The following is a 14535-nucleotide window of genomic DNA, read 5'->3' on the forward strand; positions in this document are numbered from 1 at the left end:
GAGAGTTTAAAATACATGCTCAAACATCAAAATCCATACTAAACTCTGAAAAATTCAGATTGCATAATAGCACAAAATCATTGCTTAACCTAGGGTATTACAATTACCCCCTCCTTATAGAAATTTCGTTCCAGAATTTACTTGAATAACTCCGGATATTTCTGCTGCATATCCGTCTTGAGTTCCCAGGTGTTGGAAATTATTTTACCAGGATCTTAGATCTACTCACAAGTATGTTGATTAACACCCTAAATATGAACTTTCTAAAACCATAAAATAAACACATATAAAGTTTAGGAAACCTTACATTGGGTGCAGCGGAATATAATGACTCCTTCCATTCAGATATCTAGCCCTTGATTCCTTTCTGTAGCAGAGCATTATCAATATCTGAACCTGGATCTCTTTCTCTGAATCTTTAGTGCTGAAACTCCTTCTTGCTGAAAGTCTTTCTTCACGATCTTCCTCACTATGATTGAGGTATCACTTGCTGTGTGTGGGCACTACTCTCACACTAAGGATTTCGAAATTTCAATGAAGAAGAAAGAGGAGAAGAGTGGTCGGCCAGATAGGGAGAGAGAAGGCTCAGTTTTTCTCTGAATCAGAAGTGTGAAATTTTAAGTGTAAATTTCCTGAAGCCTTCACTATCTATTTATAGCATTCCACTAGGGTTAGGTTTGAATTATTTGGCATTAAAATAATGAAAATATCAGTTTAAATTTCCTACAAAAGTGGCCGGCCCTATACAAGTGGATTTGGGCCTCACTTTTTGCAATTTTGCAGTTTTATCTTTTCTGCATCTGATTTTCTCAAAAACGCCAATTTTCTAATTCAACCATTTAAATGTCAATTCTAACTATTTAATAACTATAAATAATTATAATATAATATTGTCATTTATCATATTTATTAATTGAACCATACAAAGTATCATAATTAACAAATATGCCCCTAAAAAACTCTTTATTTACAATTTCGCCCTTACTTAGTGAAAAATTCACAAATAGACATAGTCTAATTTGAGAATTATAATTGATTAATCAAAACCAATTATATGAGTCTTACAAGCAATATTATCTCAACTAGTGCGGAGACCATGGGTCTATATAACCGAGCTTCCAATAAGTAGATCAAGAATTTATTACTAAAATTCACTAACTTATTAATTCTTCGTTGAATCCACGCATAGAACTTAGAATTGCACTCTCAGTATATAGAATGCTCTATATGTTCCACCATATAGACACATCATTAGTTATCCATTGTTATAATCCTAATTTGATCAACGATCCTCTATATGAATGATCTACACTGTAAAGGGATTGGATTACCGTTACACCCTACAATGTATTTTATCCTTAAAACACTTAACCCCGTATAAATGATATTTCAGCTTATGTGAAATGAGATCTCCACCATTTATTTTTGTTTGGTCAAGCTCGAAGGAGATCATCCTTTACTTACTAATCGCCAGATAGAAGTTATAGATTCCATGTTTATGTTAGCGCTCCCACTCAATTGCACTACCGTGTTCCCAAAATATACGTATCACCCTGACCTAAAAGTAGGCTTAACTAACAAATCAAAGAACACGAATAGCCTCCTTTGATTGAGCCTAATCATAACAGGATTAAGATCATTTGATCTAGGATCAACTAGGCGATATTGACTTGAATAGATATTATCGTAAGTTCAATAAATCTAAGTCAAAGTTCAATATCGGTCACTTCCGATGCATACTCCATGCATCCAACCTGAGCTTTACTTTAACCAATGCTCTGGAAAGAACATAGCACTTCTCCAAATGCAAGTAAACTCTGTTGTAGATTATCATATCAGTAAAACCCTGTGTCTGATAAATCTAGGAAACTTTATTCACATAGTCATGTTTACTTTCCAATGTGTTGACAGCACAATAAACAGGATCAAGTATGTGAAAAGGGTTTCAGACGAATTCATACATTATGTACATATAATCATGAAATAAATCATGTGAAACATGCAACATTAAATGTTATTTTTGATCTATATTAATAAGCAAATCTGATTATATTGAAATGAGTTTTATTTAGGGCATAAAACCCAACACCAGGTTGCCTCTTCCACTTTACTGTTTCTCCACAATACCTTCACCAGTGCAACTGTCTTGCTTCTCAAGACTTTTTCTCTTCTATCAAGTATCTGTACTGGTTATTCCTCGTATGACAAGTCTGGCTGAAGTCCCAACGCTTCATAACTGAGAATATGCGACGAATCTGAGACATACTTTCGAAGCATTGAAACATGAAACACATCATGTACAGCTGCCAGCGCTAGGGGCATGGACAACTTGTACACTACTTTCCCTATCCTCTCAAGGATTTCAAAAGGTCCAATGAACCTCGGACTAAGCTTTCCTTTCTTACCAAAGCGTTTAATGTCTTTCATCGGAGATATTCAGAGAAATACCATGTCCCCGACCTGGAAATCAATATCCTGACGCTTTGGATCAGCATAACCCTTCTGTCTACTCTGAGCCATGAGCATTTACGCTCTAATCTTGTCAACTACCGCACTTGTTCTCTGAACAGCCTCGGGACCCAAGAACTTTCTTTCACCCACTTCATCCCAGTGAATAGGTGATCTACATATCCTTTCATATAAAAGCTCATAAGGGACCATCCCGATTGTTGCCTGGTAGCGGTTATTATAAGAGAACTCTGAAGTCCATTATTTTGAATAGGGATCTGAAGTTCACTTCCAAGTTTTGGGTAAGTCTCTAACGAGCCATGGGTACAAATTTGAATTTCAGTACAACTTTTTGTCCTCAGACAGATGGTTGGTCTGAGAGGTCAATTTAGAATCTAGAGGATATGTTGCGAGCCTGTTTAATTGATTGTGAAGGCTCTTAGAGTAAATATCTGTCATTGGTAGAGTTTTCATACAACAACATCTATCAAAGTATAATATCTTTTAGAATATCCTAGAGGCAATTTTTTTGGGGCATTTGGTGTTGGTTTTGGGCAAAAATGGGACCGTCACTGTTCAAGATGACGTTGTAGATGGGTCTTATCAAGTGATGGCATATGGGTGGCCTGTTAGAAATAACCGACTATATGACGTCAATTTTTTCCTAATAACTGACACTCTAGTTAGTTATGCCATCGGTTATTAAGAAAAAAATCGATGCAATATTGTCTTTAATTTTCAAAGAAAATCCATTTATTTTTTTAGTTTTAAAACCTAATATAATTTCACAAATTTAATTTATGTAAATTAAATATTATTTAAATTAATTTTAGATAACTAAAAAAATAAATTAACCATATACTTAAGTGTGTTTATTTTAACTAAATATATTACACAAATATTTTAAAATTAGTCTAAGTGTTAACGAATTAATATATCTAATTAAATATAGAAAAATAATAGATAAAAAAATAACAAGTTAACATTAAAAAAAATAAAAGAAGAAAAATTCTTATACAATTCAGCATCATTCCAAGCCTTTGTGAATCACCGCCAGCAAGTGTTCTATCCACTATCGTTGTAACAGTAATAAATTAGTTTTGCATCGTATGTCTTCTTTTCTCCAAACTGTAAAAAGAAGTAAATATTAGTATATATATATATATTTATAGGGATATGATTTTGTCCCGTGATGTACTTTCACGGAATGTATTCCGTGGTATATTAGATGGGTCTCAGGGTACATTAAATGAGTGTCAGGGTACGTTTCTACTTTTTAACCCTAACTACCCCTAGATCAATCTCAGTCGTCAGATCAAATAACTCTCTCATCTTGACAGCTGCCGTACATCACGGATTACAATCCGTGAAAGTACAATAACGGGACAAAATCGTATCCCTATATTTATATTAGATTTTTTGTTAATATAATAAATAAGATAATTAATAATTAAAATTTATAACTTTTTGATCTGTAATATCCCGATAAGCCTAATGGTAAGTAATTAGGATTTATAATTATATTATGGGTTAATTAGATAATAAGTGGAATTATGATCCTACTAATCTAGTTCAACATAAATTTAAATTTTGCTATAAGTGGATAAATAAGTGTAATTTATAAATTACGAAGATTTATATGGTATATGTGAATATAATAAGAGTTACTGGTGTAATAAAATATTTTCAGATTTGGCGACCTTGGAGACTCGATCGGGGGCCAAAAATATCATAACAGGTTTAATTGATAGAATTGATGGGAATATTATAATAAGGTGATAATATAGGTATTTGGGTAATTAGGAGTATGTGGGATTTAACTTAGCGCCCTAAAAATATAAATTTCTTAGTGTCTAAGAAATGATAAGATAATTATGAATAATAAAGTTTTTATTAATATTATTATATTATTAATATTATTATATTATTAATATTAATATTATATTTTTTTTATATAAACTTATCAGATAAGTTTATTATATATACATATATTATGAAAGAGGTTTCGATGGTTATAACCATCATGGTTATATTTTTTTTAAGCTATTGAATTACTATTAAATGGTTGTGATTAATTTGAAAATTAAATAAAAATAAATAATAAATAACTTGTAACTTGAAAATAACCTAATAATTTATTTCCTTATAAAACTTTAATTAAGATTAATAATATTTTAAAATTAAATTAATTTTAATTATTAATTAATTTTTACAATTTATTACTATATAAGGATCTTTTAGCAATTTATTTTTTTGCAATTAAATTATTTAAAATTTTATAGCAAAACTTTTTATAATTTAAAATTATACACATATAATTTTATAATTTAAATTTAATTATACTTGTAATCTAAATTTTAAATTATTACACTTAATTATTTGTTTTTTTAAAATATTTAAAAAATAAAAAGTGAAATAAGTTGAAGAATTTTTTAGAAAAAAATGGCTACACTTGTTATCGATTGACTAGCTTGAGGCCTCATACTTAGTTCATCTAATTGTAACCAAATAATTAAATATTATTTAAAAAAAATAATTATTTAAAATTTTATTATAAGAAAAGAATTTTAATTTGTGTAAAAAGAAGTTTAATTTTTGTAAAAAAAATAAATTTTATTGTAAATATTATAATTAAATGACTTAGTTGTTCAAATAATTATAATAAGGATTTAAATATAAATAAAAAAACTATTTATAAATATTAATTGCTAAAAGAGGTCTTGTTAAATATATAATTAATTATTTTAAGAAAATAGTTAATTATAATTAATTAATTCTATAAAGGAATGTTTACCTATTAGTAACCTGCTATTACAGGTAAAAAAAATATAACCATGATGGTTACAATAAAAATGTAACCATTGAATAGTCACCCTATATATTATATATTATAACTTTATAACAGTAAACGTAAAAGAACAAAGCCCTCTTCTCCTTTCGACGAAATTCTCTCCCTCCTATATTTATTTTCTTCGATTTTCAATCCAAACTCTAGCGATCTAAGCTCCGGTAGTAGTAGAATAGCAAATTCTTAGAGCGGTAAAGCTTAAGGTAATGTTTAATTCCATTTTTAGCTTAAAACAATTGGTTTCGTATGGGGGTTTTGCGAATTAGAATAGTTATAAAGGTTCTGACCTTATAGAATTGTTCTCGGGTAGTCATGGGACTAGTTCTGATGTTTTCTTGCTGAAATTGAGGTGATTTTGGATTAGAAATTGAGTTTAAAACTTTATATAACTTAAGTTCGAACACTAGTGGCATTTGCCAATTACGGGCTCGATTTTAGATTATATTACGTAAGTATGGTGGTATGTATGGTATATATGTGCCCTATCAAGTTTGGGGTGATTTGGACAGGTTTCGATAGCGTTTCGGTGAGTGCGTAAACTTGAAAAATCATATTTTTGCCCCTGATCAACCGGTCAACCGGTTCTGGCCAACTGTTCACCGTTTCGCGCAGCCTCGGGAACTCAGAAATCATATTTTTGCCATAACTTTTCACTCGGGTGTTCGTTTTGGACGTTCTACATACCGTTTCAAAGCTTGCAAGAAGCTCTACGATATGATGTATGTTTTAGAGCCAAAATATAAGTTTTATTTTAGTGTATTTGAACTACAGGGTTTGGTAAGAAACCCTAGGTTGTTCTTTGCAACTGTTAAGCAGTGTTTTGGGATAAACACTTATTAGTCTGTTATTGTTATGACTTAGGGCTCAGGATCATCGATCGTACTCCAAGTATGTCGGCCAACATACCTGAACCGGAACTTGAGGTAAGAAAAGTATATTTTACTGCATAGTACGTTGTATGTAATGCAATTAGTATTGTTATGAATTGATTAATATTGATATACAGTTAATATTGTTACATAATAAAAAGATTGATTGGTTGAGTATCGATAATGTTATGATATTATGCATGTAATATATGGGCTCACCTGATTAGGTGATGTAATTTTCCTGGCGACGTACCGCGCATAGGTACATGTGTTAGTGATATATGATGAGTACCGAGTGTAGGTACGGGCTCACCTGATTAGGTGATGCAATTTTCCTAGCGACGTACCGGGCATAGGTACATGCATCAGTGATACCGAGCATAGGTGCGGGCTCACCTGATTAGGTGACGTGATTTTCCTGGCGACGTATCGAGCGTAGGTACGGGCGTCAGTGATATGAAAATGCCTGGTAATGGCATAGATCGAAACCATTGTTGGGTTTCTACCTGGCGACATATCGGGCATAGGTACGGGCGTGAGTGACATATGATAAGTACCGGGCATATGTACGAGCTCGCCAGATTAGACGATGCGATATATTGGTGTCATGTTGTGGCACGGGCTCACCTGATTAGGTGATGTAGTTATGTGATATATGGGTGCATGTTTTTGGCACGAGCTCACCTGATTAGGTGATGTAGTTATGCGATATATGGGTGCTAGGCTATGGCACAGGCTTGCCTGATTAGGCAATGGAATACAGGATTATCAAATTAAAGTATCGACTTGCCTGATTAGGCAACGTGATGTAATGAAGATGGTTAGTTATGAGGTAATACATATGTATATATAATTTATATGATTAAATGAATATGAATTCTATTATTGGTATAATAGTTTTGTATTACCAAATATTTATATACTGATGTTTATTCATGGCAGATGCCAGTAGTGATTTGAATTTCATCTTATGAACAATTTGTGGTGGTTTGATTCTGATCGTGTATAAATGACAGTATTCGAATAATAAACTATATGATTATTATTATTACTTTTCTTGTTGAATCCTTGTGACTTACGAGTGCTATGTGGGGCAGGTAAAGGTAAAGAAAAGCTTGATCAACCATGAGGTGACAGTCTTCTCCAGCAATGTACATATTGACCACACTGGCCTACGTGCAGAGTTGCCAGGAGTTATTTTGGGCTGTATCTATTGTGTATTTTGGTTTTATGTTTTTGAGACATCGTCGTATATAGTTCTTTTATAAAAAAATTTATAACAGGGGTTCTCGGAACATGCTTTTTATGTCGTTATAATGTCTGTTTTTTTAGTGTTTTAATTTAGTCAAATTTTTAATATTATTATGGTTTTTAATAATAAATTAATATATAAGTATTAAACTAGTTTATAAAATCACACACGTGGCGTCCCTATAGAATAGGGCGTTACATGATCGGTTAAGTAACTGTTAGAATTTGCATGTACGACGATGTCACTGATGTCACATTCTTTATTTTCGGATTGTTTTGGACAATTTTCTATCGATATTCTTTGATACGGCCAAATAAATGTATTTAATCCCCTTAAAATCTCGTATACACTCTTTTGAAAATTATATTAACATTTTAATTAATTAACATATATATAACTTATTATGTAAAGCCCGCTTAGTTAATTTGGAAATTATCAGTTGATTGTGATTAATTATGAAATTATTTATAGCTATTTAAATAATTTATTACTGTTATTTATGTTATTCAGTAACTTGCATATTTTGCATTTCCGGTGTCCGGTATTTGGAACTCGGCGTTTGGCTCAGTAGAAATCACAACTTAGTATGTTAGTAGTTTGGGGACGGGTTTTAGACATTGGGAATGTCGGGAATGGCCGGGAATTTAGAATTTCCCAAAAATACCCCTTTAGTATGATTTATGTGATTTTATGGTGGAGGGGCAAAATGGTCTTTTTGACCCAATGACTTTTTGTCTTTTAGTGACTTTTTATTTGGAAATTAAATGTTTATTTAATTGTTATTTGGCTGAAATAAATGAGATAAATGGCTTTGCTTTATTCTCCAATTTTTACAAATTAGACTAAGTGTTGAAAATATAAACTTTGAAAAAGAAACTCTCTCTTTCTTTCCCTTCCATTTTCGGCCAAGCATTGAGCAGCAAGGAGTGGATTTTTCTCCTTTGATTTTTACTTGTTGATTCATCTCATCTTAAGATCCTTTGCAAGCTAGGTTAGCTCATCTTCTCCCTTCCTTAATTTCTTGAGTTTTTGATGAAAAATATGAGTAAATGCATGTTAATTTGGTTGTTGTTGCTGCTGCTTGTGATTGTTGTTTTTATGTTCAAAATGTTGGATTAATTATGTTTAGTTAGGTTGGAATGCATGCTAGTTGTGTTGTTCAAAGCTTTGAGATTTTTTTAAGCTTAAATATGTGATTTTGGTGAAAATATTGTGAATCTGTTGCTGGGTTGTTGTGTATGATTTTACTTGATTTCAGAGGCTTGTTTATGCATGATTTAGTAGATTCTAGCTTGTTTGATTGCATGATTGTGGGAATTGCTCAAGTTTGAGTTTAGAACTCAAAGCTTGAGCTTTAATGGCAAGTTGTGTATTTGTGAATTCTGGGTTAGTTTGATGCCTTAGATTTGTTCTTTGGGGTATTTAGAGCAGGTCTGGAAGGTTTGGAACCAATTGGGTTTGATTTGGTTGAGTTAGGAATTTTTGAAAAATTCCTGCGAGGAACCGGAATTCCGGTTGTGCAACCGGAATTCCGGATGGGTGTCCAGTAATTCCCAGAACCGGAATTCCGGTTGGGCAACCGGTCTACCGGTTGGGTGTCCAGTGATTTAGCGTGTCACTTATAGCGTTGTGATTTTTATGGTTTAGGAGCCAGTAATCCGCCGCTCAGCTTCAGTTCCAGTCAGGTTGACCGGTACACCTGAAATCGGAATCCAGGTAAGATTAGTATAACAGTATGCATATGTAGATTACATGTTTAGCGTGCATGTAGGAAGCCTATTAGATTACATTAGTTGTATGTTGGCTTCGAACCATCCAACCCTGTCACGTCGGTACAGGCTGGAGTATGACCAACAGCCGGAGTATGACCGGTTTGACCGATCAGGCTGACACTTGGTTGGTGGTTCCGTGCTATTGACGTATCCCGTCGGTACAGGCTGGAGTATGACCAGCAGCCGGAGTATGACCGGTTCGACCGATCAGGAGGATATAGTAACACGTCGGTACAGGCTGGAGTATGACCAGCAGCCGGAGTATGACCGGTTCGACCGATCAGGTTGTTACGTGTCAATAGTACCATCCCTATGAACGTTCAGAACTCAGTACCATGTTGGACATGGCAGTAGTGGCTCAGTACCATGTTGGACATGGCAGTAGCGGGACTCAGTATCGTGTTGGACACGGCAGTTAGAATTATGTATGATATTATTATGCTTTTCTTACTGAGTCTGTCGACTCACAGTTTATGTTCATGTGTAGGTAAAGGCAAGGCTATAGCTGATGGACCTTGAGCGAGCTTATGAGATTGTACATGTCGGGGCGGTTAGGCCTGGAGCGTACGATCCTCGGGACAGCAAGGCTGATTTTGTAACTGGCCGTTAGACGATCTTTATTTTTATGTAACAGTTAAACAGTTAAACTTTTTGTAAATAATTTTTATAATCGGGATCCCGAGTCTTTTGTAATACTGTTTTATAAGTTTAATTAAAAAGCAAAATTTTAATTAATCACGTTTTTCCATAAACCTCGTTGATTAGCAACGAGCTGCACAGTACGTTTAAAAATAACGTAATACGCCTAAGTTAGTTAGGGTGTTACAATTTGGTATCAGAGCCGCCAGGTTGTCTTCCAAAGATCGTCACGACATGTACAATCATCATCAGCAGTTAGCTCGGTTCACGGTTCAGTAAGCCTTTATTGCTTTAGTAGTTTATTTTATTCAGTTATGAAAAAGAAAAGCCTGTTAGGAAGCATGTTAGTAGCCTGATAGTAGAATAGGCGCATGTTTCGTTTTAATTTCCAAATTAAGCGGCATTAGTAAGCTCTCCTTGAATACGACCTGATATGCCAACTCTTGGTTTCGCAGGCGGTTCTAACTAGATGGACGCCAGGCGGACTACCAGGAGTCAGGGCAACTCCGTAGGGTCGAACCAAGGACAGGGAGCTCAGTTTCACCCACTTGCTAGGGGCCGAGGTAGAGGTCCCCGAGGCAGGGCTCGTGGCCGGGGTGATGAGAACCCGCCACAGGCTGCCCAGGCTCCCCCAGCCGATCAGGGAGCCCCGAACTGGGAGTTGCGGTTTGCGGAAATGCAAGCCCGGATCGAAGAACAAGACCTCGAGATTCAGAGGTTGAGACAGCAGGGTGCTCCTGCAGTTCCTGTGCCCATAGTTCCAGTGGCACCTGCCCCGCCGCCTGTGCCGAGATAGTGGTGGCGGCCCATAGATTGGAACCATTGTATGAGCGGTTCCGGAAGCAAGCACCTCCGGTATTCCTGGGAGGTCCGGACGTAATGAAAGCCGAGCAATGGCTGACGGTGATCACCAAGATACTGAATTTCATGGGTGTCACCGGTAACGACAGAGTGGTGTGCGCCACGTTTCAGTTCCAGGAGGACGCTTTGGTATGGTGGGACATGGTGTCTCAGATCCATGACGTCACCACCATGACCTGGGAAAGGTTCCAGGAACTCTTTAATGCGAAATACTACAATGAGGCGGTCAGAAGCGCCAAGAGGAAAGAGTTCGTTCACCTGACCCAGCGGGAGAACATGAGCGTCACTGAGTATACTACTCAGTTTGATCGGTTGGCGAGGTTAGCCTCGGGAATTGTGCCGACCGATTTCAGCAAGAAGGAGAAGTATCTAGACGGGTTGAATCCCAAGATCAGGCATGACCTGATGATCACCACCGACGACAGCACCACCTATGCTCAGATGGTGGAGAAGGCACTGCGAGCTGAGGGCGCAGTGGGGTGTATGTCAGAATCAGCCAGTACTCCGGTGAGTGTCGGAGCTCCTACCCCTCCTGCATCAGGCTTTAGCAGGGGGAGTAGTGGTTCGGCCATTGATCAGAGGAAGAGAGCACCCATTGCTTCCGGTGGCTCGAGTCAGAACAAGAGGTTTCGGGGGAACCAGAACCGAGGGAGTCGTCCTGGTGGTACTGAGACCCGATTCTCCTATCCCGAGTGCCCTAGCTGCAAGAGGCACCATCGGGGTGAGTGCAAAGGTCAGGGATGCTTTCATTGTGGCATGCCCGGACACTTCAAGAGGGAATGTCCCCAGCTCCGACCAGAGGCACCGAGAGCTCCAGCGATACCCACTCCAGCCAGGGTATTCGCTATCACGCGGCCGATGCATGCCAGCCCATCAGTAGTCACAGGTCAGCTTTCTATTAACAACTCGCTATATTCGATCTTTGTTTGATTACGGGGCTACACATTCTTATGTGGCGGCCGCAGTCTTTAGTAAATTGGGTAGACCCTTTGATAGATATGAATCGGGGTTTGGAACCCCGTTACACAGCGGAGAATTGGTTATCTCCAATAGGTGGATTAGGTCTATGCCGATCAGGATAGATGGTAGAGAGTTAAGCGCTGATCTGATAGAGATGAGTTTAGTCGAATTCGATATTATTTTAGGAATGGATTTCCTATCTAAATATTCGGCGAGCATTGACTGTAAAAGGAAGATGGTGGTCTTCCAACCGGAAAGTGAAGAACCGTTTGTATTTGTGGGTTCAGTTCAGGGATCTCGGATCCCGGTGATCTCGGCTATGTCAGCGAGAGAATTGTTGCACGGCGGGTGCTTAGGGTTTCTGGCCGTGGTGGTGGACACCACTCGGCCAGACACCATTCGGCCAGAGGACATCAGAGTGGTTCGGGAATTTTTGGACGTTTTTCCCGAAGAACTTCCAGGGTTACCACCTCAGTGGGAGATTGATTTCGTGATTGACTTGGCACCACGGGTGGAACCGGTTTCCAAAGCCCCGTATAGGATGGCTCCAGCTGAACTTAAGGAATTAAAGATTCAGCTCCAAGGGTTGCTTGACATAGGGTTCATTCGGCCCAGTGTGTCACCCTGGGGAGCCCCAGTTTTGTTCGTCAAGAAGAATGATGGATCTATGAGGATGTGCATCGACTACAGGGAGTTGAACAAGCTGACGGTGAAGAATAAATACCCATTACCTAGGATCGATGACTTGTTGGATCAGCTTCAGGGGAAGACGGTCTTTTCTAAGATTGACCTCCGTTCGGGTTATCATCAGTTGAGAATCCGAGAAGAGGACATTCCAAAGACGGCTTTCCGCACTAGGTATGGACATTACGAGTTTCTGGTTATGTCATTCGGACTAACCAATGCTCCTGCAGCATTCATGGACCTGATGAATAGAGTATTCAAGGATTTCCTCGATATCTGTGTGATTGTGTTTATCGACGACATCTTCGTGTACTCTCAATCAGAAGAGGAGCATGAGTTACATCTTCTGATGGTACTGCAACTGCTTCGAGAACATAGACTTTATGCCAAGTTCAAGAAATGTGAGTTCTGGCTATCTCAGGTGTCCTTCCTAGGGCACATTGTGAGTAAAGATGGGATCAAGGTGGATCCCGGAAAGATTGAATCCGTCAGGGATTGGCCGAGACCGAAGACAGTGACAGAGATCAGAAGCTTCTTGGGATTAGCTGGGTACTACCGTAGGTTCGTGGAGGGGTTCTCCAAAATTTCAATGCCCCTAACCGAGCTTACAAAGAAGAATCAGCGGTTTATTTGGTCAGATAAGTGCGAAGCTAGCTTTCAGGAGCTGAAGCAGAGGTTGATTACTGCTCCGGTGCTAGCTTTGCCTTCGGACAAGGAGAAGTTCGTAGTCTATTGTGACGCATCCAAACAGGGTTTGGGGTGTGTATTGATGCAAGCAGATCGGGTCATCGCTTATGCCTCCCGTCAGTTAAAGGATTATGAACAACGATACCCGACTCATGACTTAGAATTAGCCGCAGTGGTTTTTGCACTGAAGATTTGGCGGCATTACCTTTATGGGGAGAAGTGTGAGATCTATACCGACCATAAAAGTCTCAAGTATTTCTTTACTCAGAAAGATTTGAACATGAGACAAAGGCGTTGGTTGGAATTAGTGAAGGATTATGATTGTAAGATCCTCTATCATCCCGGAAAAGCCAATGTAGTGGCTGATGCCCTGAGCAGAAAGGGTCCCGGGCAAGTAGCTAGTATGGTTCAGATCTCACCTCAGCTAGCAGAGGATATGGTTAGATCCAGCATTGAGTTTGTGGTAGGTCAGCTTCACAACTTGACGCTGCAATCTGATCTACTGGAAAGAATAAAAGTCGCTCAGATGACAGATCCAGAGTTAGTGAAAATTCGAGATGAGGTGTTGGCTGGTCAAGCCAAGGACTTTTCAGTGTCAGATAGTGGGATGCTTTTGTATAAAGCCAGGGTTTGTGTTCCGAACAGTGTGGAACTGAGAAATGAGATCTTTGAGGAGGCTCATTCTACCCCGTATTCTCTGCATCCCGGCACCACCAAGATGTACCAAGATTTGAAACCGTACTTCTGGTGGAGCGGTATGAAGAAGAATTTGGTAGAATTCGTCTCGAGATGCCTCACGTGTCAGCAGATTAAGGCTGAACATCAGAAACCAGCAGGGTTGTTGCAGCCTCTAACCCTACCAGAATGGAAATGGGAGGATATTACGATGGATTTTGTGGTCGGGTTACCTAGGACCACGGGTTTATTTGATTCCATCTGGGTAGTGGTGGATCGATTTACGAAATCTGCTCATTTTCTGCCGGTCAGAATAACATTTACAGTGGATCAGTTGGCAGAGTTATATGTCAGAGAGATAGTGAGACTTCACGGGGTACCGAAGTCTATAGTTTCGGACAGGGATCCGAAATTCACCTCCAAATTTTGGCAAAGTTTGCAACGGGCAATGGGTACAAAGCTAAAATTCAGTACAACATTCCATCCTCAGACAGATGGTCAGTCCGAAAGGACAATTCAGATATTGGAGGATATGTTGAGAGCCTGTGTTATGGACTTTGAGGGCTCATGGAGTAAATATCTACCGTTGATAGAATTTTCTTACAACAACAGTTATCAGAGTACGATAGGGATGGCTCCCTATGAACTGTTGTATGGTAGGAAGTGTAGATCCCCTATCCACTGGGATGAGACAGGGGAAAGGAAATACCTAGGTCCAGAGTCAGTGCAGCGGACCAATGAGGCGATAGAGAAGATAAAAGCTAGAATGCTTGCCTCACAGAGCAGACAGAAGAGTTACGCAGATCCGAAACGCAGAGATGTTGAGTTCCAAGTAGGGGA

The sequence above is a fragment of the Cannabis sativa genome, chromosome 8 (genome assembly GCF_029168945.1).
Source record: "Cannabis sativa cultivar Pink pepper isolate KNU-18-1 chromosome 8, ASM2916894v1, whole genome shotgun sequence".
In the NCBI taxonomy this organism is placed as follows: domain Eukaryota; kingdom Viridiplantae; phylum Streptophyta; class Magnoliopsida; order Rosales; family Cannabaceae; genus Cannabis; species Cannabis sativa.